The sequence below is a fragment of the Mirounga angustirostris genome, unplaced genomic scaffold (genome assembly GCF_029215605.1).
Source record: "Mirounga angustirostris isolate CCGP_5_RB_7025 unplaced genomic scaffold, mMirAng1.0.hap1 SCAF_2, whole genome shotgun sequence".
Taxonomy (NCBI): Eukaryota; Metazoa; Chordata; class Mammalia; order Carnivora; family Phocidae; genus Mirounga; species Mirounga angustirostris.
In genome coordinates, this window is record NW_026991710.1 from 167,325,349 (window position 1) to 167,349,546 (window position 24,198).

General features: G+C 43.6%; 1 long non-coding RNA gene across 2 annotated transcripts; it reads right to left on the reverse strand.

Moving 5' to 3' along the window:
* Positions 1-1,115: 1,115 nt before the first annotated feature.
* LOC135363693 (uncharacterized) lies at positions 1,116-22,344 on the reverse strand. Of its 2 annotated transcripts, XR_010409681.1 has the most exons (3): positions 21,146-21,374; positions 4,302-15,008; positions 1,116-3,963 (listed from the first exon to the last, which is right to left on the reverse strand). It is a non-coding gene; the product is annotated as an uncharacterized LOC135363693 (long non-coding RNA). The 2 variants fall into 2 exon arrangements; XR_010409682.1 differs by having other exon boundaries at positions 1,116-4,401; positions 21,146-22,344.
* Positions 22,345-24,198: the final 1,854 nt, after the last annotated feature.

A 24,198-nucleotide genomic window follows, 5' to 3' on the forward strand; every position in this document is an offset into this window, starting at 1 on the left:
TGCTGATTTTTGTTTGTTTACTCTATCAATTTTTGGGAGACATTATAATCTCCAGTTTTGATTACATATTTCTTCCTTTAATTCTGTCAATTTTTGCTTCATATATTTTGAAGCTGTTATTGAGCGCTGGCAAATTTGCGATTTTCATGCCGCCTTGACTAACTAAAATTTTCATTATTCTGAAGTGCCCTTCTTTATCTTTGGTAACACATTTTGTTTAGAAATCTATTTTGTTTGTTACTAATATAGCCACTCCAGCCTTCTTGTGCTTACTCTTTACATGATATATCATTTTCTATCCATCTATTTTTGATCTATCTCTGTCTTTATATTTAAAGTATGTCTATGTGTTCTTTTAAGTAGACATTAATTTTTAGAGCAGTTTTCAGTCCACGGTTAAACTGAGCAGAAAGTATAGAGAGTTCCCATGTACCCCTGCCCCCAAACGCACACACCGTCCCCATTGCCAACACCGCACACTGGAGTGGTACATATGTTACAATCAACGCTGACATCATCGCCACCTGAAGTCCATAGTTTACATTAGGATTCACACTTGGGATTGTACATTCTATGAGTTTTAACAAACATATAATAACATGTATCCACCACTGTAGTATCATGCAGAATAGTTTCAATCCTCTAAAAACCTGCTGTGTTCTGCCTATTCATCCTCCCCCACCCCATTCCCTGGCAATCAGATATTTTTACTGTTTTTGTAGTGTTGCCTTCTCCAGAATGTCATAATAGAATCAAACAGTATGTAGCCTTTCAGACTGGCTTGTCTCATTTAGTAATATGCATTTAAGTTTCCTCCATGTCTTTTTGGTGGCTTGATAACTCAATTCTTTTCAACCCTAATATTCCTTGTCTGGATGTACCACAGTTTATCCATTCCCCTACTAAAGGACATCTTGGTTATTTTGGGAATTTTTGGCAATTATGAATAAAGCTGCTTTAAACATCATGTGAAGATTTTTGTTTGTACAAAAGTTTTTAACTAATTTGGGCAAATACCAAGGAATGTAATTGCTGGATCATATGGTTTATTTGTAAGAAACCACCAAACTATCTTCCAAAGGGGCTGTACCATTTTGCACTCCTACCAGCACTGGATGAGAGTTCCTGTTATCCACATCCTCACCAGTATTTAGTGTCACTAGTGTCTGAATCTTTGCCATTGTAATAGGTGAGCAGTCGTATCCCTTTGTTTTAATTTGTAGACTCCTGATGACACATGATGTGGCACATCTTTCATATGTTTATTTGCCATATATATATATATATGATTTTATTTATTTATTTGACACAGAGAGAGAGGGAGAGGGAGAAGCAGACTCCCCACTGAGCAGGGAGCCCAATGCGGGGCTCAATCCCAGGACCCTGGGATCATGACCTGAGCCAAGGGCAGATGCTCAACCGACTGAGCCACCTAGGTACCCCTATATATATCTTTTTCACTGAGGTGTTACATTTGGCTTTTTAATCCATTTAAAAATAATCATCAATTTTAGTCTTTTGATTGGAGTGTTTAGGTTATAAACATTTAATGTAATTACTGATATGGTTGGGTTGGGTTCTATCATTTTATTTTAAAGATTTTATTTATTTGACAGAGAGAGAGAAAGAGAGAGAGAGAGTGTACAAGCAGGAGAGTGGCAGGCAGAGGGAGAAGCAGACTCTTGGCTGAGCAGGGAGCCCAACTCGGGGCTTGACCCCAGGACCCTGGGATCGTGACTTGAGCCAAAGGCAGGTGCTTAACTCACTGAGCCACCCAGGTGCCGTGGTTCTATCATTTTATATTTTTGTTTTCTACTTTTCTCTCCTGACATTTACTTCTCCATTTCCCATTTCCTGCCTTTTAAAAAATATTACTTTAATATTTTATAAATTATTCCATTTTTGTTTTATTGATGGCTTTTTAGCTACAGTGTTTACATTTTTATTTCAGCGGTTGACCTATAAATTATAAAATACATCCTTAACTTTCCATAGCCCATTTAAAGTTAATAATGTACTTCTTCATCTAGAGATGAAAAGTGCAATTTCTGAAAAAAATTCAACAGATTGACTTAACTACCAAATGGATGTGTTAAATGAAAGAATAATAAACCTTAAGGTAGAGCAACCAAAATTACTCAAGCTCATACCACACCAGAATCTACTTCCATTTCCTCTTCAGTACCTTCCGGTAGTCACTTTACATATGATGTCCAGGTTTTAGAGTTATTTTCTGCAAGAATTGTCACAATACCCAGAATGGTCCATAATATCCAGAGGTAGAAGCCTGTATATTATTTTTATGCTTTATCACCCACCTTACTCATCACAGTTGTCCTGAGTGACCCCAGTTTCAAAAATCAAATCCACCTCCACAGGATAAAGACTCATCTAGAATACTGAGAATAATTTGGTATGTGCCCTGAAGACAATTTTAAGGGCATTGAGCAATGGAAGCATAATTGCACTAAGTCTGTAATATCTTAAGGTGACAGAGACTAATATTCCATAATATCTGTTTTTCTCTTCTCTCTTAGTAAAACAAACAAAAAAAATCCTGACTTTTAGCTATTATGGATAATAGCTACATTTCCCAGACTGGCCATGTAACTAAGTTTTGGTCAATGGGATAAAAATAAAAGTGCCAAGTTCAACTTATATGAAGTATCATTAATGGGAGGTACTATGGGCTGAATGTTTGTGTCTCCCTCAAATTCATGTGTTGAATAATCCCCAAGAGTGATGGTATTAGGAGATGGAACATTTGGGGAGGGCTTAAATCATGAGGGTGGAGCCCTCATGAATGAGATTGGTGCCCTTATAAAAGAGGCTCCAGAGAGATTCCTTGCCCCTTCCCCCATTTGAGGACAATAGCTAGAAAGCACTGGCTATGAACCTGGAAGAGAGCCCTCATCTTTGCTGGCACACTGATCTTGGACTTTCAGCCTCCAAAACTGTGAGAAATACATGTATAAGCTACACATTCTGTGGTATTTTGTTATAGCAGCCCAAAAAGACTAAGATAGATGGTGAGCCCTTTTTGGCTCTTTCTTTCCCCTGCCGGCTGGAATGTAGATGGGATAGCTCAGTTCATGCAGCCATACTTCTTGAGGTTGAAGGAGCCTGGATCCATGACACCATGGAGCCCCTAAGTCTGCCCTACAGACCTTTTATGTGAAAGAAAAAATAAACTTACATATTGCTTAACCACTATTATTTTGGATTTCTGAAAAACTCAGCCAAAGCAAATCCTGATTATATTATGGTCATTAAATTACGGAGAAAAAACGTCCTATTATCTTGTAGTTGAACCATCTGTACTGGAAGAATGGTATTACTGAGTGACCCTGCCAGCAATCATCCCACCTACTCTTTAGATAAAGAGTGTGTATAAATTAGGGGCACCTGGGTGGCTTAGTCGCTTAAGCGTCCAATTCTTGGTGTCATCTCAAGTCATGATCTCAGGGTTGTGAGATCGAGCTCCGAGAAGGGCTCCACGCTCAGCGCAGTTTCTGCTTGTACTCCTCCCTCGCTCCTCCCCTGATCTCTTTCTCTCTCTCAAATAAATTAATAAAATCTTAAAAAAAAAAAACAAACCCTAACCCTAATACATCCCAGGGCTGAAGTATAGTTCCTGCTGAATGTGTCCATAAAATCTACCCCCAGCCATCATTCCACCCATGCAAATCTATGCTCTATTCCAAATAAACTTTCTCCAATTGAATGTTTCCATTCTCTTCTCCCTCAGTCCTGCCCTGAGTGATTCATTCATTTATGCATTCATTCATTCATTCACTCATTCATTCAGCAGATACACCCAGACACCTACCTTGATGTCTATCTTACTCTGAATTCATCTTGGCAAAAGTGTTGCAGAACTTGAGAGTTGCCTGAGACCAGCCGTCAGCCTCACAATGACCCTGTTGACCCTAATTCCGCCTCACATTATTGTCATGGCGCTGCCTAAATTCAACAAAAAGTCAAAACTAAGAGACTGATTTCTAGAAAAGAGCTGGAAGGGACCTAAGAGGTCATCTAGTTCCAACTTTTTTTATTAATATGAGTGAACCGAGGCCCTGACACACTTGAGACTTGCCCAGGGTTACAGAGTGCCAAAGCTGCAACCAGGACTCAGATTTCCCCACCCGGCCCAGCCCTCTGTTCTTTCCTCCCTTCTTACTTCCTTCATTCACACTTAATCCAAATACAAAGATTACATATCTATTACTTTGATTAGAAAATACGAACATTTTACTTTAAAAACCATCCCAGTTATACTCAGTGTCAAAGAAAGAAATTACCTTTGGTGATTTGTCTTTGAATTTATTCTCAGTTTACCCTGAAGAGTGAACATGCCAGCAACCCAGACCAGGACCTTTGCTCTGACTGGAGCCCTTAGGACTGAAAAAAATTAAGTCAGGTGAAAGTCACATGCTTATTTACAAGGTAGCTTTTCAGTGCAAGTTTCCAGCCAAACGCCTCCTGCCTAAGGCTAATTCTCAGAAATTCCTCTACGGTTCCACCACTCTGTGTATGACTGTTGTGTTACACTTTGTGCTAGTGAAGCTGACTTCTGGCGCGCGCACACACACACCCACACACACAGTCTTTGTTCCCCTCATTTAAGGTGATACAACCGTCATCCATAATAAGTGGGCAGTTTCCAGAAGAAATCCTGTGCTTCAGACCTGTGATTCTGCCCTCCTACTGTGGGAACGGCTGCCAAGTCCACAATTTCAGTCTGTATTCTCCAGGAGAGCAATGAAAGCATTTAAAACAACAACAACAAAACTTCTTTGGTTTTTTATTTCATTTACTTGTCATTTCTATTCCTACATAATGGTTCCGGGACGATATCTTTTGTGTGCTTTCTATTGATTGATCGATTGATTGATTTCTATTGATTTTGTTTTTAAAGCAGGATATTTTTTGTGCCCTGGCCTTGTCTTCAGAGACAGAACCTGCCTATAATTCAAACATCCTCAGTAACCTCAAGTGTCTTCTTGGAACATTAACTCTTGGTACTTTTTTGGGTCTCATCTAACTCAGGGGTAGAGACCTAGAGCAGCCTTTGGGTATTTATTTTTAAGTAATCTCTACATCTAACATGGGGCTCAAGCTCACAACCCTGAGGTCAAGAGTTGCATGCTCTACCAACAGAACCAGCCAGGCGCCCCAACCTTTGGTGCTTAAACATGGATTCCAACCCACTGCCTGGTGCTGAGGGTTGGAGAATAGGGAGAGTATATTGTATTTCTACTCTCTGACCCAGCAGGCTCCAACGTTAGTCATTGCACCAAGAAATGAAAAAGCAGGTAGAAAAAACAGAAAGTTGGCAAGAGTCCTGAGGGCTAGGTTCAAGGAAGTGCTCAAACTTGAGAGCATTAAATTTGGAATTAAAAAATCAATATGATGGTTCATTGAATCAAAATAACAGCATAAATATAAAAACAAAACAAAACACTATCGTTTTCTGGCTGGGCAAATCAGCAGGCTGTGTGGAGCCTAAGAATGTTGCAAAGCAGAAGCAGACATTCAAAGGAAATCTCTAAAGACAGACAAAGTAAATGTAAAATGTTTTTTGGCTTAAAAGATAAGACTGTCCTTAGAGGGCATGTCAGGACCTTAATTATTTACCTTAGGACATTTGTGAGCCAGCCAGAGCTGCCAAGTTACAAGAATAAAACAGGCTTTTCACCATAAGCAAGATAAATACAAAGATTAAGTGCAGGTGGAACCAAACCTCAGAGTCACCCTTTCCTCAAGCAGTCTCAAAGTCTTCCACATTCCAACAGAGAAAGACCAGAATTGCACTGCAATGATTCTGAACCTGCAGGTGAAAATCCAGGGCTACCCATGGGAGTTAGGATGGAAGAAAATAAAAATATGACACCTTACCAGATGTAGTATGTGCACTGATCAGCAGGGAGTGCTCTTGTTGACCTTTTTCCGTGCTCCAGGGAGGGGTGGTATCAGACCAGGATTTGCTTTGGGTAGCCTTAGTTTTGAATTTTTCAACTTTCTTGCCTGGGCTCACAAGTTATTTTTTATCTGTATTCAACTCCGTGATCCACATGGCTATTGATACTATAACCATTTTTTGAGCATCTGGGATCCAAAAGGTGTGGGCGGCATAAGTGGAAGCTATAGACTCCATCATTTGGGTCCTCTGCCCCTCCATGAATAGTCCCTGGGAGGAAGGGACTGATCCTACCACAAGGACTGAACAGGGCATGAGACGGTCATTGCAAGAAGGGAAACAGAGGCTTGAGCAAAGTGGAATGAATGTGAGAAACATAATACCTGGATTGCCTGGTCAAAGCATACTGAGGACAGTCATAGGGCCGAAGAGCTAAAAGGGGCCAACGGGATCATCTGATTCCAAATCCCACCTGATTCAGAATTCCTCTGATTGAGAATTGTGACCAATGGTCAGCCAACCTCTGCTTGCAATATTCAGAGATATTTTTGGCAGGCGAAGAATTGCAGCACTCAGATCCCTTTCCAAGAAAGGACTTAGCAACCCAGCTTCAAGGAATGTGGTTAACTGATAACCTCCAGCTGTTAGTGCCTTCAGGGTCCGCCTCAGCTTTTCAATCTTCTCTGGGAGTCCCCAGCCAAAGGCTGAGCAAAGTGGTGGCATAAAGACCTGACCATTTCTGCCCAACAGGGCACTCCTCTTAGTGGATAATGTTTGCTTTGGAGCTCTTCATTGGCCTGGCAGAGACTTAGTCAGAACTACAGTCTGAAGGCTCTCCTGCCCAATCTTGCTTTCTCTCCTGTCCAAGTGTTACACCTCAGTAAGCCTTAATACATGAAGCACAGGGAATTTTTTTTAGAGCATGAGCTATTCCTTTTATATATATATATATATATATATATATATTTTTTTTTTTTTTTTTTTTAAATTAAGTAAACTCTACCCACAACGTGGGGCTTAAACTCATGACCCTGAAACTAAGAGTTGCATGCTCTACTGACTGAGCCAGCCTGGGCATAAACTATTCTTTACGATACTGTAATGGTGGAAACATGACACTACACGTTTGTCAAACCCATAGAATTTTACAGCACAAAAAGTGAACCTTAATGTAATGCATTAAAAAAGAATCACTTAGGAGGTGAGGGGATTCCAGGATGGAATGCAGACTAACAAAACAATCTAACTGTATTACAAATATACGAAACACCTGTACTTGAAGGGGTTGGGGGGAAGGTGCTGACCTAAGTAACTCTGGGAACAGGTGGAGTCTGTAAGACTAATGGCCATTAAACTACACATAAGCACTGTATTCTGGCTGATAAAGTTGTTTCCCACAGGAGCACACGTTCACAATTCTAATAACACTATACATGTATATTGCAATTGAACGATGAAGTAAATGGATGGCAGATGGTGGGAGCCAGCTTTCTTGGCTGAAGTGAGAAGTTACAGGTAAGCAAAGGGAGGTCTAGAAAGAGCCATGTGGTAATAAATCAGAGTTGGAGACATCAATATGAATCCATGTTTTGTTCCATAAAGATTCAGATGGTTACATATAGAAATATTTATAAATATGTGTATATACCCAGGTTAGTATACACACATATATCTTGCTCTATCAGCTGACAGGGCATAAAATCAACAGCTCCTCAGTAGCAATAAGCATATATAGCACCCAGAGCTTGGTTTTCAATTCCTTTCTCCAATAAAAGGAACTAGGACTACTTGGAGAAATGGGTGATTCTAGGACTGGGGCAAGAAATATACAAGGTGATCCTGGAGCTTCATACAGTGCCAGAAAGTAAAAAAGTGCTCAAGAAAGAAACAAACACAACATCAAAACCCACACTGATAGAGGTATAACATAGGGACACAGAAGCCAACTGAAAGAGTTCCCGATGGCCAAAGTTGGAACAAGTTGAGAAATGAAATAACAAATTAGTGTTGGATTATAACCTGAAGTATGAAATAATTACACATAAGTTTCTACAATATAAGTAAATGATTTAACAAATAAATGAATGAAGAGACAAATGTTCCATGAAGAAAAATTCCAAATAACTTGTGTAGATACTCCAATCTCAATGAGGGAATGCTTAACTCTCCACTCCTTAAGCATGGGTGGTGCATAGTGGCTTCCTTCCAAAGAGTACCGTATGGAAAGAGGAAAAAAGAGTCACTTTACAGTGGAGAAATCCGACAAACACTGCTTCAGCCATGTGATCAAGGTAAACACCAGTCGTGATAAGTCATGTTGACAGTATGTGTCCTTTTTTTTTTTTTAAAGATTTTATTTATTTATTTATTTGCCAGAGAGAGAGAGGGAGCACACAAGCAGGGGGAGCGGCAGGCAGAGGGAGAAGCAGGCTTCCCGCTGAGCAAGGAGCTGATGCAGGACTCAATCCCAGGACCCTGGGATTATGACCTGAGCTGAAGGCAGACGCTTAACCAACTGAGCCACCCAGGCATCCCAGACAGTATGTATCCTTGATATGATGCAAGGAAACAGTACTTTACTTCTGTGGTTTTCCTTCTAAGAACCCATAACCACAGTATAATTGTGAGAACAACATAAAACAAATTCCAATTGAGACATTTTACAAAATACAGGATCAACGGTCCTCAAAACTTTCCAGGTTGTCAAAAACAAGGAAATCTGAGAAACTGTCAAACTAAAAGTAACCAGAGGAGTTATAACTACTAAATGCAATAAGGCACCCAGGGTGGGATCTGGAACAGAAAGAGGACATTAGGTAAAAACTAAAGAAATTAAATAAAGTATGGACTTCAGTTAATAATAATGTATCAATATTGGTTCATTAATTGTGATATATGTACCACACAAATATTAAATGTTAATTACAGGGGATTCTGTATGTGGGTTATGTTGGAACACTCTATACTATCTTCATAATTTTTCTGTAAATCTAAAACTGTTGTAAAATGAAAAGGTTGTTTGGTTTTTTTAAAAGATTTTATTTATTTCTTTGACAGAGAGAGACACAGACAGAGAGGGAACACCAGCATAGGGAGTGGGAGAGGGAGAAGCAGGCTTCCTGCCGAGCAGGGAGCCTGATGCGGGGCTCGATCCCAGGACCCCGGGATCATGACCTGAGCTGAAGGCAGACACTTAATGACTGAGCCACCCAGGCGCCCTGAAAAGGTTGTTTTTAAAAACACTCCCTTATATTGTTAAAACTAACTTTCTTATATTTAGCTAACATCTGCCTGCCAAGAGTCTTTACCACCTTGAGTGATGTTTGATGATCCTCTGCCTGGAATCCCTCCTACCCTAGATCTTCATGTGGCTGCCTTTATTGTCATTCAGGACTCAACTCAAACATCACCGCCTCAGTGAGGGTGCTTCCAACTACTCAGTCTGAAGAGGCATCTCCTAATCCCCAACCCTATTGTCTTATCTTGTCTTGGTTTCTTCTGAAATTATTTTTATTTTTATGTATCGTCTTATAACCACCCCCACATGAGGCCCAGAACCTCATGATTCTTGCCCACAGCAATCTTCGCAAGTACCTAGAAAACAGTCTGGAAATACAGAGAACACTCAAGGAGATTTATTAGTTGAATGAACAAATGAAAAAATTGGTCTGCTTTCTTCGACATGATCGTTCTTTGAACATATGGACTTGCATGCCTCCAAGTTTTCTTTACTTCGAGCTGGAAACCTCTAGATTCTTCACATGTTTCTCACTTAACATAGGCCTCTGGTACCGGATGATGATACGGTAGTAATAAAGTTATGTATGTATTTATTTATTTATTTAGTGCTTTATCATATACTGTGCGCTGTGGTAAGTAAGCACTTTTAAAACAGCTTCTCTTTTATCCGCACAAAATTTATGCTCTATAAGTCAGGCATTGTTGGATGATGTCTGGAATGTCATTATCCTCCTTAAAAATGGCCCCAGATCTGGACTCTACCGATGAAATACATTCTGGACAAAAGAACTATTGCCTTCTCTGATGTCTTTGTCCATCAACATGACCTATTTGGGGGATAGGTTGGCTTAAGCAGCAGTGAAGCCATGCTTTTACTGCTGTCCTCTGCCAGTGGTCATCACACTGGTCTGTGATGAGATAAGGAGCTTGTGGCAGACTGTAAACCGTCCACATCACTAAGGACACTGTTCAGTTCAGCTGGTTTGTTTTTCACAGCAAGACCTTCTCAATGAAGGAAGCTGTGTGTTGGTTTCTAGTCTGACACCAGCTCTTCATCTTGTTGTGGACTGCCTCTCTGAATAGCACTGATCTCAGCCACAATTCTTAGCATTGTTTTCTTATTCTGTGTCATAACAGACTCAATATTTAGTTCATTCCTGCTGCCAACCAACTTTGAGCAAACGACTCGGTAGAAATCCTACAAAGAATACTCAAAGATTGCCCAGAAGGAGGGCAGTTGGTGAGAAAATGTGAGAAGAAGGTGAGAAGGTGGCATAGTGGAGAAGTCCTTAGACTGAGTCCTATGACCTCTAGTTTAGTCCTGGATCTGTCATTCGCCAGCTGTGGGTAGGGAAATTCTCTCCAGGTCTCATTTCCCTCATCTGTGAAAGAAGGTGATGGAGGTAGGTAAATTCTTTCAGTTTTTGTGCTCTAGGTTTTAACTCCTTGAGTCAAATGACTTCCACATACTAAATGTCCCTAGGCTGAGCCTTTCCACAACTTGTGTGTCCCCATCACATCTGCCACCATTTTGTTTCCCACAAAGTTTTGCCTGCTGATGACACAACCGGCTTCAGAACAGGAACGTCACAGTGCTATCCAGCAGCCAGGCCCAAAGATAAGGGAATTAGAGTCTAGGGGCTGAAAGGCATCTTCAGCAATATGTGTCTCCCAATGATTGAGCAATGCTTTTGTCAAACATAGAGGTATCAATAAATGCATGCCATCAGATTTTTTCTGGAGGTTTCTGGTACTGCATAAAAAGGGCTTGAAAGTTACTACTCTGTCCTAACAGCAAGTAAAAAGCTGAACAGACTGAAAAATCAACAACTCTTCTTGGATCTGTAGGAGAGGGATTGACATCAGACAAACCACTCCACCCAAGACTGGAGAGACCGACAGGTGAGTACAGAAAGTCATTGCTTACCAGAACAGAGATTCATAAGCAGAACCACCATGGAAATAATTTGGATATTGAGAAATTGATTCTAAAGTTTAAATGGAGAGGAAAAAGACCCAGAATGGTCAACACAATTTTGAAGGACAGGAACTAAATTGTAGGACTGACACTACCCAACTTCAAGACTTACTATAAAGCTACAGTACTCAAGACAGTGTGGTACTGGTGAAAGAATGGACAAATAAATCAATGGAACAGAACAGAGAGCACAGAAATAGACCCATCTACAAATAGACCCATATACGTTCAGTCAAAGGAGCAAAGGCAAGACAATGGAGCAAAGATAGTCTTTTCCAACAAAAAGAAATAAAAGGCATCCAAATTGGCAAAGAAGAAGTCAAACTCTCACTCTTTGCAGATGATATGATACTTTATGTGGAAAACCCAAAAGACTCCACCCCAAAACTGCTAGAACTCATATAGGAATTCAGTAAAGTGGCAGGATATAAAATCAATGCACAGAAATCAGTGGCATTTCTATACACCAACAACAAGACAGAAGAAAGAGAAATTAAGGAGTCGATCCTATTTACAACTGCACCCCAAACCACAAGATACCTAGGAATACATCTAACCAAAGAGGCAAAGAATCTGTACTCAGAAAACTATAGAATACTCATGAAAGAAATTGAGGAAGACACAAAGAAATGGAAAAATGTTCCATGCTCATGGATTGGAAGAACAAATATTGTGAAGATGTCCATGCTACCTTGAGCAATCTACACATTTAATGCAATCCCTATCAAAATACCATCAACTTTTTCAAAGAAATGGAACAAATAATCCTAAAATTTGTATGGGACCAGAAAAGACCCCACATAGCCAGAGGAATGTTGAAAAAGAAAAGCAAAGCTGGCAGCATCACAATTCCGGACTTCCAGCTCTATTACAAAGCTGTCATCATCAAGACAGTATCGTACTGGCACAAAAACAGACACATAGATCAATGGAACAGAATAGAGAGCCCAGAAATGGACCCTCAACTCTATGGTCAACTAATCTTTGACAAAGCAGGAAAGAATGTCCAATGGAAAAAAGACAGTCTCTTCAACAAATGGTGTTGGGAAAATTGGACAGCCACATGCAGAAGAATGAAACTGAACCATTTCCTTACACCATGCACAAAAATACACTCAAAATGGATGAAAGAGGGCGCCTGGGTGGCTCAGTTGGTTAAGCGACTGCCTTCGGCTCAGGTCATGATCCTGGAGTCCCGGGATCGAGTCCCGCATCAGGCTCCCTGCTTGGCAGGGAGTCTGCTTCTCCCTCTGACCCTCCTCCTCTCATGCTGTCTGTCTCTCATTCTCTCTCTCTCTCAAATAAATAAATAAAATCTTAAAAAAAAAATGGATGAAAGACCTCAATGTGAGACAGGAATCCATCAAAATCCTTGAGGAGAACACAGGCAGCAACCTCTTCGACCTCAGCTGCAGCAACTTCTTCCTAGATACATCGTCCAAGGCAAGGGAAGCAAGGGCAAAAATGAACTATTGGGACTTCATCAAGATAAAAAGCTTTTGCACAGCAAAGGAAACAATCAACAAAACCAAAAGACAACTGACAGAATGGGAGAAGATATTTGCAAATGACAGATCAGATAAAGGGCTAGTATCCAAAATCTATAAAGGACTTATCAAACTCAACACCCAAAGAACAACTAATCCAATCAAGAAATGGGCAGAAGATGTGAACAGACATTTCTGCAAAGAAGACATCCAAATGGCCAACAGACACATGAAAAAGTGTTCAACATCACTAGCCATTAGGGAAATACAAATCAAAACCACAATGAGATACGACCTCACACCAGTCATGATGACTAAAATTAACAAGTCAGGAAACGACAGATGTTGGCAAGGATGCAGAGAAAAGGGAACCCTCCTACACTGTTGGTGGGAATGCAAGCTGGTGCAGCCACTCTAGAAAACAGTATGGAGTTTCCTCAAAAAGTTGAAAATAGAGCTACCCTATGACCCAGCAATTGCTCTACTGGGTGTTTACCCCAAAGATACAAATGTAGTGATCTGGAGGGGCACGTGCACCCCAATGTTTGTAGCAGCAATGTCCACAATAGCCAAACTATGTAAAGAGCCAAGATGTCCATCAACAGATGAATGCATAAAGAAGATGTTGTATATATATATACAATGGAATATTATGCAGCCTCAAAAAAATGAAATCTTGCCATTTGCAATGATGTGGATGGAACTAGAGGGTATTATGCTAAGCGAAATAAGTCAATCAGATGAAGATAAGTATCATATAATCTCACTGATACGAGGATTTTGAGAAACAAGACAGAGGATCATAGGGGAAAGGAGGGAAAAATGAAACAAGACGAAACCAGAGAGGGAGGCAAGCCATTAAGAGACTCTAAATCTCAGGAAACAAACTGAGGGTTGCTGGAGTGGAGGGGGTGGGAGGGATGGGGTGGCTGGGTGATGGACATTGGGGAGGGTATGTACTATGGTGAGCGCTGTGAATTGTGTAAGACTGATGAATCACAGACCTGTACCTCTGAAACAAATAATACATTATATGTTAATAAAAAATTAAAAAATAAAATAAAATACATTAACCCAATAAAATAGTTAAAATCTAAAAAAAAATAGACACACACACAAAACAAACAAGCAAACAAAAAAGATAGTGTTTTCGACATATGGTGCTGGAACAACTGGACCTTATACCCTTCAGAGAATTAATTCAAATTCAATCACAGACCTAAATGTGAAATGCAAAAATAGGGGCTCCTGGATGGCTCAGTGGGTTAAGCATCTGACTTCAGCTCAGGTCATGATCCCAGGGTCCTGGGATCGAGCCCCACGTCGGGCTCCCTGCTCAGTGGGGAGTCTGCTTCTCCCTCTGCCCCTCCCCCCTGCTTGTTCTCTCTCTGTCTCTCTTGCTTGCTCACTCTCTCTCAAATAAGTAAGTAAATAAATAAATAAAATCTTAAAATAAAATTGTTCTGAAGGGATCCATCAGTGCCTCTGTCACTCTCTGTAGTAAGCTGAACAATGACCCCAAAGATATCAGGTCCCACTCCCTGGAACCTATAAATGTGACCTTACTTAGAAAAATGTTATTTTATTGGCAAATGGAATTAAGGATCTTGAAACGGACAGATTATCTTGGATTATCTGGGTGGGCCCTGAATGCAATCACAAGAGTCCTTATCAAAGGGACGAAGAGGAAGATTTCACACACAGAAGAGGAACAGGCAATGCGACCACAGAGGCAGATACTGAAGTGATGTGCCCACAAGCTGTGGAATAGTGGCAGCCACCAGAAGCTGAAGAAGTCGAAGCGCAGATTCTCTCCTACAGCCTTTGGAGGAGCATGGCCCCGTTGAGACCTCGATTTCTGCCCAGTGACACTGATTCTGGACTTCTGATCTCCAGACCGGTGAAAGAATACATTTCTGCTGTTTGAAGCGACTGAATATGTGGTCATTTCTTGTAGCAACCACAAGAAACTCATACACCATCTTCCTAAATTTCACCTTCCTTTCATATAGATTTTTCATTCTGTAATGAATAAAGCCACCCACGTGTATCAGTCAGGACCCTCTCCAATTTGAGTGTTTGATCAAGGGACTGTAGACGAAGGTCTGAGTAGAGTTTGAGAGACCTCAGAGTGTCCGTTTCACAGAGCTGACCGGTGGGGGAGACTCCGGCACCACCCCAGGCCTCAAGGGTTAGGGGGACAGAAGCTGTGTGGAGACAGACGGCCGTCTGACAGGAGCTGTGGCCTGCAGTCAGGGGACACATTTGGCCCGCCGCAGAGGAGCAGGGAGAATAAGCACCTCATATCACTCTCTTCCGTGGCTCTGATTTCCTGCTAGTGGCCTCTGGTCACAAATGCAAGGGAGCCATCCAGGTCAGCCTCCTGGACACAGAGAAGAGTGGCGAAGAGTGGAGAGTGGATTTATAAGGGCAAATGGAAATATCTGGCACCCATTTAACTTCACTCCCTTCTCAAGACCGTCCACATAACAGATGGGCTTTGTGAGACAGAGGGCCCCCTGGATCCTAGCTCTGTGGCCTTGGGCAAGTCCCTACTTCCCTAGGCTTCCTTCTCCTCATCTGTAAAATGAAGGCATTAGCCTAGAAAGTCTTTAAGATCCCTTTCAGCTCGAATGCTCAGGATTTGAGAAGCAGACTAAATGCCTTCCCAGGCTGAGGCTGACCCGTGTCGAGAGTCCTGACAGCTGTTTACTTACGAAAACATAAACAGACCTCTTTTTTCCATGACGTATCTCTGCACCCATGGGAGGGTGTGCAGCGCACGCTGGTTATGGAGCTACTCCGAGGAAAGGAGCAGGCTGTGCTCCCTCAACGCGGACATGTCACAGGCATGCTGGAAAAGGGAACGGGGGCCTAGAAAACCAGACCGGGCCCTGGACAGCCAGCGGCGTGATGTGAGGAGCAAGCCACTCACCCAACGGCCAGGACGCTGGTCAGTGGGCACGTCTGCTCGTTCCTCAAGAAAACTGGGGGGCCTCAGCAGCTGGGCAGCAGCTGGTGCAGCCCTCGGCCCTCGGGCTGGCCCGGCAACTCCACTGGCAGGCCCAGCAGAGGGGTGGCTGCCAGCAACCACACAGATGGTAATAATTAGCCAGAGAGTCAAACTATGGAAAGTTCCAAGGGTCCAGGAGAGCCCCACACTGAACAATGAACATACACCGAGCCTTCCCCTGCTGCCTTGAGACATTTTGTTCTGTATTATGCCTGCCTTTTCAACTTCTCCTGTCTGCTTCTGTCTCTTTGGAACCTCTTTTTCAAAATGGAGGATGAAGCAAAGGAAGAGAATATCTTTATGAGCCCTCCAGGCCTCCAGAAGATGTGAACTACCTGCCCCTCCCCCTCAACCCCCATATACCTTGGGTGGCCTGGGATAAACAACAGATTTCCTCCCTGCCCCTAGCCCCACCCGTCATCATTAACTAGGACCTTCCATAACTCCTGACGGGCCCCACATGAGCACTCGTTTATAAGTATATGACTTGGCGGTGGGGGGCCTAACAAGGACCTCTATCCCTAAATCCTTAGAAACCCTCCCCAAACTGCTGATTCCTAAATTCCATTTTGTTCTCAACAAAACAATTTGACCCTCTTTGTACACACAACCACACTTGGGAAATGTGTGCTTTAAGGTTGCTCAGTGAGTTAAGGGCCCCAAGGTCCTATTGGAGATGAGGAAAGAAGAGGAGTCTGCGTGTGAGAAACCGAGAAGGTGGGTGGAAGCGGGGGGGGGGGGGGGGGGCGGCGGGGGGAGGGTGGGCCAGGAAGGACAAAAGGACAGAGAGAGAGGGCCCTGGGCACTGAGGGATGGCATCACCCACTTCACACCACTGCCTACAGCTGTCCCTGTTGAGTCGGTGCTATAAATGTTTTCTGAAAATTCAGATAAGCAGCTTCTCTATCAAGAAAACAAGAGATAAGAAACAGCACAGAGGACCATAGGGGAAGGGAGGAAAAACGGAATGGGAAGTCATCAGAGAGGGAGACAAACCATGGGAGACTCTTAACTCTAGGAAAACTGAGGGTTGCTGGAGGGGAGGTGGGTGGGGGATGGGGTAACTGGGTGAAGGGCATAAAGGAGGGCACGTGATATGATGAGCACCGGGTATTATATGCAACTGATAAATTATTGAACGCTACATCTGAAACCAATGATGTACTTATATGTTGGCTAATTGAATTAAAAAAAACACACACAAGGGAAGCTTGCACTGTGGACCTCAGACCCTCAGAAAGGAGCTTGCCTTTCCAGCGATGGGGTAGAGTACAACCGTGGAATGCGGTTAGGGGGTGCCTGGGGGGGTCTCCCTCTTCCAAAATGCTTCCCCTATCCATTGCCACCGCGAAATCTAAGTCTCCCACTAGAGCCAAACCTGCATATCAATTCATTTATTAATCACTTACCAGTGGTTTGCTAACAGTCAAGCACTGGCCAAAGGGAATTCTGATGAACAAGAACTAGGATTAATTTTAGATACAGGGTACTGACGGTGTTAGGTGCAGAGCAGGGCTCAGTGGGAGGCTGCAGCTGGGACCTTCTCTGTCTTGTCAGAAAGTGACAGAGATCCTTGCAGAAGAGGAGGGAAGAATCCCTGGACACCAGGACTCTGGGAGAGCCTGGAGACAGGTTAAGATGGCAATCCGCGCCACAGGTTTACCCACACAGGGCCCTGCCTGACAATATGCTTGCTTAGATGCAGGTGCACCGGACCCTCCCACCCCCCACCCCCCCATATCAGGCACCCTTTGTATCATCTGCCCCCTGTTCTCCAAAATGCCTGAGTGCTGCACTCAGACCTCATACTGTGGGTGTTCTGCTCCCTCCATCCTCTTCTAAACATGGCACATTTCAAACAGACAGAAATGGACTAAGTCAGGGAGGATTAGATCTACTATAACCATACTGTAAGCTTTAAGCACCCACAGGCAAACCAGACAGTCCTGAGTTAGCGCCGACCCTAGCGCTTACCAGCCATATGTGTTTGTGCATATTGTTTCCTCCTCTAGACCTCGGGTTCCTCATTTGTAAACTCGGGATAATAAGAGTTGTCACTCGATGTGCAGTTTTGAGGATTAAACAAATGAGAAAATGCATATGAAGCACTTAGCACAAGGCCTGGCTCCAAGTAAGTGCTCAATAAATGTCAATTATTAATGTATTTCTTGCCTACTTTTACTTCCAGTAAAGTCTAGCAAACTGATGGGCATAACTTTCAGAATCATTGCAAATTTAATCTAGACTTAAGCTAGGCTCACAGATTTGTTCTTTGAAAAAGCCACAAAATTCTTTTGTAATTCATGATCTCCTTACTGGTTTTTTTATCTGCTATATTTAGCTCTTAAATTTTATATCTCAGAAGTCATCCTTCCAAAAATACAAGTGGTTCAGCCAATGGCATTTACTCGCTGAAAAAACAAACAAATTTGTTTTTGAAATAACAATAGGTCGGAGGTGGGACTAATTTCCATAACTTCAAAGGTAAATAGATTATACCTCATTTCATCCAAGGGTCCAATTTGACAAAGCGACCCTAAAGACTAGTTGTTTCAGTTCTACCTCTTTAATCTCTGGGAGAACATCTCAGCTCTTTCTCATAGGTCCCTAAGCCATCTCTCAGGGACCCTGGTCCTTTCTCGCTGGGGTCCAGGAACAACCCTCTCCCCCGAGCTCACAGGTGAAATCGCTAGTGTCCATTTTATAGTCTCGAACAGCAGTTACTTATTTCCAGACGGCTGCCGAACTACCTAAGGTTAATCCAACAACCTCTTTTACACATAAAAACATAATTCACTGAGTGTTTACTATGTGCCAGACACAGTTCTAAATGCTTTCTGTGGACTAATTCATTTTATCGTAATAATATCTCCGTGAGAGAGATACTGTCATTATGGTCCCTCTCCATGGGATAGCATAACTTGGATAATTTGCCTACGATGACGTAGCTAATACGTGACAGAACTGGGATTGGAACCCAAGGGGTCGGCTACAGAGCTGCTTTCCCACTAAACCATACCACCTCTGAGAGAAGAGGCGACGTTTATCGGGGATACTGCTTGAACAAAACTCCTGACTCCACTCTTTCACAGAAGCACCCTTCCTTCCATGGAACATTCTGTCCTGACCCTGTCACCCTGTTCCTTCCAGCCTTTTCTCTGGGGCATCCTTTGCCGAAACTATGAACAAAACACACTCACCACCATATCCCTCTTATCTCTGTCAAGCAGGGCTGCAAAAATATTCGAGGCACTGGGGCTCAGACTCAGAGGATGGGCCTCCAAACCCACGATCAGTAGTAACTGGCTGGGTGCCCTTGAGCAAGTCAACTCATGTCTCTATCTTTAGATGCCCTATCCGCAGAGTGGGCAACATGCCTTTGTGAGGATTACATGAGCTAATCCTTGTAACGTGCTCAGCAGAGTGCCTGGCTCAATCAGTAAGCTGTTATCATTACAGAAGATCAATAACAGCTATTATGATTATTGATCATGCAGTCCATAACTGTGAGCAGAGTTGAGAAGGGCACATTCAGAAAAGACTCAGAGAGCGGCCAGCTTGTAAGCCAGGCTCTCCGGGGCTCTGCCCCTTGCCTGTCCCTGCACGTGAGGACAGGCTGCCTGAGATGGAAGGGCTCATTCCCACACCTGGCTGGCACACAGCTCCACTGGGTGTCCCGGGGCAGGAGATGACCACGAAGTAGGAGGGAATAGGGGGGCCAAGTGAGTGCTTAGACAGGGGAGCTAGAAATCCCGCTGTGAATCAACTCCATTCCAGAAGCAGTCACCTTCAGCCCAGACACGTTACTCTTTCCAGCTTAGCAGTTCTGAGACTGTTTTCAAAACTTTCTTTCAACTGGGCACCCCAACATATAAGTCAGTAAAGAGCTGCTTTGTTGGGAGTGGGAAGAGGAGGCTCCTGGAGCACTTGCAGGCTCCTGGTTAAACTCCTCCCCCAAAAGGACCCTGTGTCCCTTCTAAACAGCAATGATGTCCTCAGACCACAGTTTGAGAAGCGTTTCTTAAGAGAAACAAATACATATACTACATGAACCCTGCCCTTAGGGAGCTTGGAGTCCAGTGAGCTGGCAGCTGCAGTCCTGCACTGGCTGGCAAGTAAACTCTGACGTCCCTCATGGAAGGTCAAATCCCAACAGGGCGTTCTTGCTAGCTCCTACAGAACCTTCAGGCTTTGCAGTTGCACAAGATCCTTCTACATTTATACCACACACCAAAGGGACGGGGAAGAGCTTCCTCGCCTTGTTCACTTGCTTCAGTAAAATAACCTTTTAAAACTAACTTACCTCTCACAACACCTCGGTGGGGTGGGGTTATAACTATCCCATTTTACAGATGAGGAGACTGAGGCGGAGGACATTTAACTTGTCCAGAGCCACCCAGCCAGGCAATGCTGGAACCATTGCTGCCTGTTTTCAGAGTAGGGCAGCCGGGACTTGAGACTGAGGCTACCTCAGTGCAGGCCCCATCTCTGCCATGGACCAGTTGTTTCTCCGGCATCAGCGTCCTCATCTGTAAATAAGGATGATGGCGATGACACCTACCACCCTTAGAATGGTGGCTGGCACACAGCCAGTGCCCAACAAGAGTTTGTTGCTGTCTTGGGATCACTAATAGGTTATGACGAGTTTGTTCAATTCACCGTCTCATTGATCTGGCCCGTGAAGAGAACAGCGCAAGGCTAAGGAGCTGTGTGTGTGGTAGAGGTAAGTAAAAGCCATAGGAGCTCAAACGAAGGGCATCTGAAATGCCTCATTTAGGACTGCTTCCTAAATTTTTGAGTACTCCTTGTGCAGAAGCCATGCTGAGTTGTCGGTGTCGGTCCAATGTCAGCACGTGTGGTGCCAAGGCTAGCCTTCCAGCCACTGACTGCCGGGAGCGCGTCCCTGACAAAGCCAAGGGCCCCACGCAGCCTCCCGGCTGGACGGGTTACCTCTGCCACGGTCACCTGGGTCTCGAACTGCACCTGGGCTCTGCTCGGAATCGCCCAGCACCGGTGCTCCAGGGCCCTCGTGCCACATCCCCACGCCTGGAGGGGCAACTCCAGAGTGTGCCCATGGGTGGGAGGGGGAGGGAAGGAGAGAGCCCCGGGAGCCGGCAGGACACATGGGCCCGGTCCTGGCACTTCACTCATTTCTTCGTCAGTCTCCCCAGAGCTGAAGGTATTTAGGAGAGCTCCTTGACATTCCAGAGACTCAAAAACAAAAAACAAAAAACCACCCCAGAATTGGGGGAACGCTCAGAATTCTGCCACAACACTTTCCATACCAGAACTCAAACAAAATGTGTGCTTCCAGGAGCCCAAGAGTTAAAGTGCCATTTGGAAAGAGAGGGAAAAGAAATGTCTGACCTTATACCTGACAGTCCGCCCACCCATCACGCACACCCGTGGGCAAGAGAATGCCCCCAGCCCAAGGCTTAAAGGACAAGTCCTCCTTTTGCGCAATAAATGTCAAACGATCGCAAGAATGTCCAGTCCCCTGTGCCTACCTCTCGGACTGGGGTCCCCAGGGTCGTTTCTCGCCGCCGTTTGCACCACCTGCTACCACGGATCCATCATCTCTCCTTGGGAAGCCAGTGCTTGCCGCTGCTCAGGGAGGGGTTCCGCGGAAGGAAGGGGAGGGCAGGCACTGAGATCACCGACGTGGGAAGGGGATGGTCTCCGAACCAAGCACTTGGTCAGAGGGAAAAGGATGTTTTGTAATTTTTGGCTTGAATTTCCAGAAGCAGAACAGGAAATGTCCACTGGGGCTGGGAGCTCCAGGGAGAAATGGGCTGCAGTCTCCCTTCGGAGGGGAACTTCCCGGGGCTCTCAATGGTGCCCTGTCTGGAATTTAAAGCTCTGTCTAAATTCTGGTGCCCCTTTCCCCCTTACTCTTTCCCTTAGCACATTTTTTTTTCTTAATGGAACATCAGCTTTGTTCCTGACATGCTGGAAAAATTTTCCTCTGCCTAAACTTGGCTCAGGAACACTCTCTCCTTGTGAGAGAATTTCTCCTGTTACAAAGTTCAGTTTAAAAAACAAAACAGGGCGCCTGGGTGGCTCAGTTGGTTAAGCGACTGCCTTCGGCTCAGGTCATGATCCCAGGGTCCTGGGATCGAGTCCCACATCGGGCTCCTGGCTCAGCTGGAAGCCTGCTTCTCCCTCTCCCACTCCCCCTGCTTGTGTTCCTGCTCTCTCTGTCTCTGTCAAATAAATAAATAAAAAAAATCTTAAAAAAAACAAAAAAACAAAAAAACAAAAAAAGAAGGCTATTTGTTTAGCCAACTTTTGTACTAGGGACATTTTTGATGGACTGTTTTTTTTTTTTCATCTGAACCTCTGGGTTTCAAGAAATATACACACCATATTCCTCTTGACTGTGTTTTCTCCTCCCTTCGAATGGAAAAACAACAACAATAATAACTGGTAAAAGATTATAGTGAAAATGTCCTTAAACTGTGGGTCTAGGTCAGCCTCATCTCTGCTCACATCTCTGCGCACAGTGCAGGGTGTGAGGAGTATGGTAAGAGGGGCAATGCTAGTCTCCAAGACCCTCTCTTAGTTCTAGGTCTTTCTTTCTTTTTTTTTTTTAAAGATTTTATTTATTTGACAGAGAGAGACACAGAGAGAGAGGGAACACAAGCAGGGACAGTGGAAGAGGGAGAAGCAGGCTCCCCACGGAGCAGGGAGCCTGATGTGGGACTCGATCCCAGGACCCTGGGATCATGACCTGAGCCGAAGGCAGATGCTTAACGACTGAGCCACCCAGGCACCCCTCTAGGTCTTTCTATGATGGGGACACAGGAACTGGCTACCTTTCCCAAAGGGGACTGGGGTCCAGTTCCACGTAACAAACCACGTCCTCAGCCCCTCAGGGATGGGGCCTGCAACATTGCTGGTTGGGATTCTTGGAGGCGGTGGGTGGGGGTGCATGGGGTGAAAAGCCATCGTAAGATTTAGCTGTTGGTAATCGCCCGGAGGGTGGCATGTCTGTGCATTGTCAAATGCCACCACAAATTGGGAAACTTTAGGGTACTTGTTGACCCTTGCAATAAAACTCAGTAGTTCTCAGGGTGCTAATTGGGGATTAGTTCACAAACAGGAAATGAGGACATCCCCTCTGCTCTGCTTATTAAAAGAAGGTGAGTAATAAACAAATTAATAGTGTAAGCAAGATAAGAACAAATTTTTTTGCCAATTCATGAGGTCAGAAAATTTTAAATGTTTTAGAAGTCTCCTTCGTTTACAAAAATTATACTGCATACATAATAGGCTGAGGCTAGCAATTTTTAGATTTTTTATTTAATGTATCGGTAACATTTTTTTAAAGGATAGTTTACTTTTTATTTTTTATTTTATTTTTATTTTTTTAAATATGTGGGGTTTTTTAAAAGATTTTATTTATTTATTTGACAGAGAGAGAGCACAAGCAGGGGGAGCGGCAGGCAGAGGCAGAGGGAGAAGCAGGCCCACCGAGCAGGGAGCCCGATGCGGGGCTCGATTCCAGGACCCCGGGACCATGACCTGAGCCGAAGGCAGATGCCCAACGACTGAGCTACCCAGGTGCCCTGATAACATTTTTATCTAGTCAGTAAAGCAAGACTGACTTAGGTGAAATTTTTTTTTTTTCTAGCTTGAGTTTTGTACCTAAAGTTGAAAGTACTTGAAATGCATTCATATTCTGAAACTTAGAGATTCTGTCATTTCAATTTTGGTTTAGTGTGGAAATAATCCTAATCAACAAAATTTAACCCATCATTAAAGTATTTAACTAGATGCCCATTTTGGTGTGTTTTTTTTTTTTTTTTTAATTTATTTGACAGAGAGAGACGCAGCGAGAGAGGGAACACAAGCAGGGGGAGTGGGAGAGGGAGAAGCAGGCTTCCAGCTGAGCAGGGAGCCCGATGCGGGGCTCGATCCCAGGACCCTGGGATCATGACCTGAGCCGAAGGCAGACGCTTAACGACTGAGCCACCCAGGTGCCCCCATTTTGTTTTTTTTTTAAACATATCTTAACATAATAGTATATGTAATATACTATACTCCCTCACTTGGTTTTTGTCCCCAAAGGATCTCAAGAATCACACTCTGAAAAGACGTAGACAAATTGAGTCTATTTTATATCTAAACAACAGACAAACTGTGTTCTAAAAAGATTGATCATGTCCCCAAATGAAGGCAAAAGTCTAATTCCCAGATATAGTGTGTGCAGCTTGGTGGGCACAACTTGCCACAGGGATGGGGGGATGTTGCCAAGCAGAATTGGTGGGGTGTTTTTTTTTTAATAAAATATTTATTTATTTATTTGAGAGAGAAAGAGAGAGAGAGTGCAGGACCCAGGGGCAGAGGGAAGGAGAAACTCAAGCAGATTCCGCATTGACCCTGGACCCACGGGTGGGGCTCGATCTCATGACCCTGAGATCAGACCCAAGCCTAAACCAAGAGTTGGATATTTAACCCACTGTACCCCCAAAGGCACCTTAGTGGGGTGGTGTTTCTAACTCTTCTCCTGAGAGCAAGAGTCACTAGCTTAGTCAGTCATCTTTTTCCACTTGCTAAA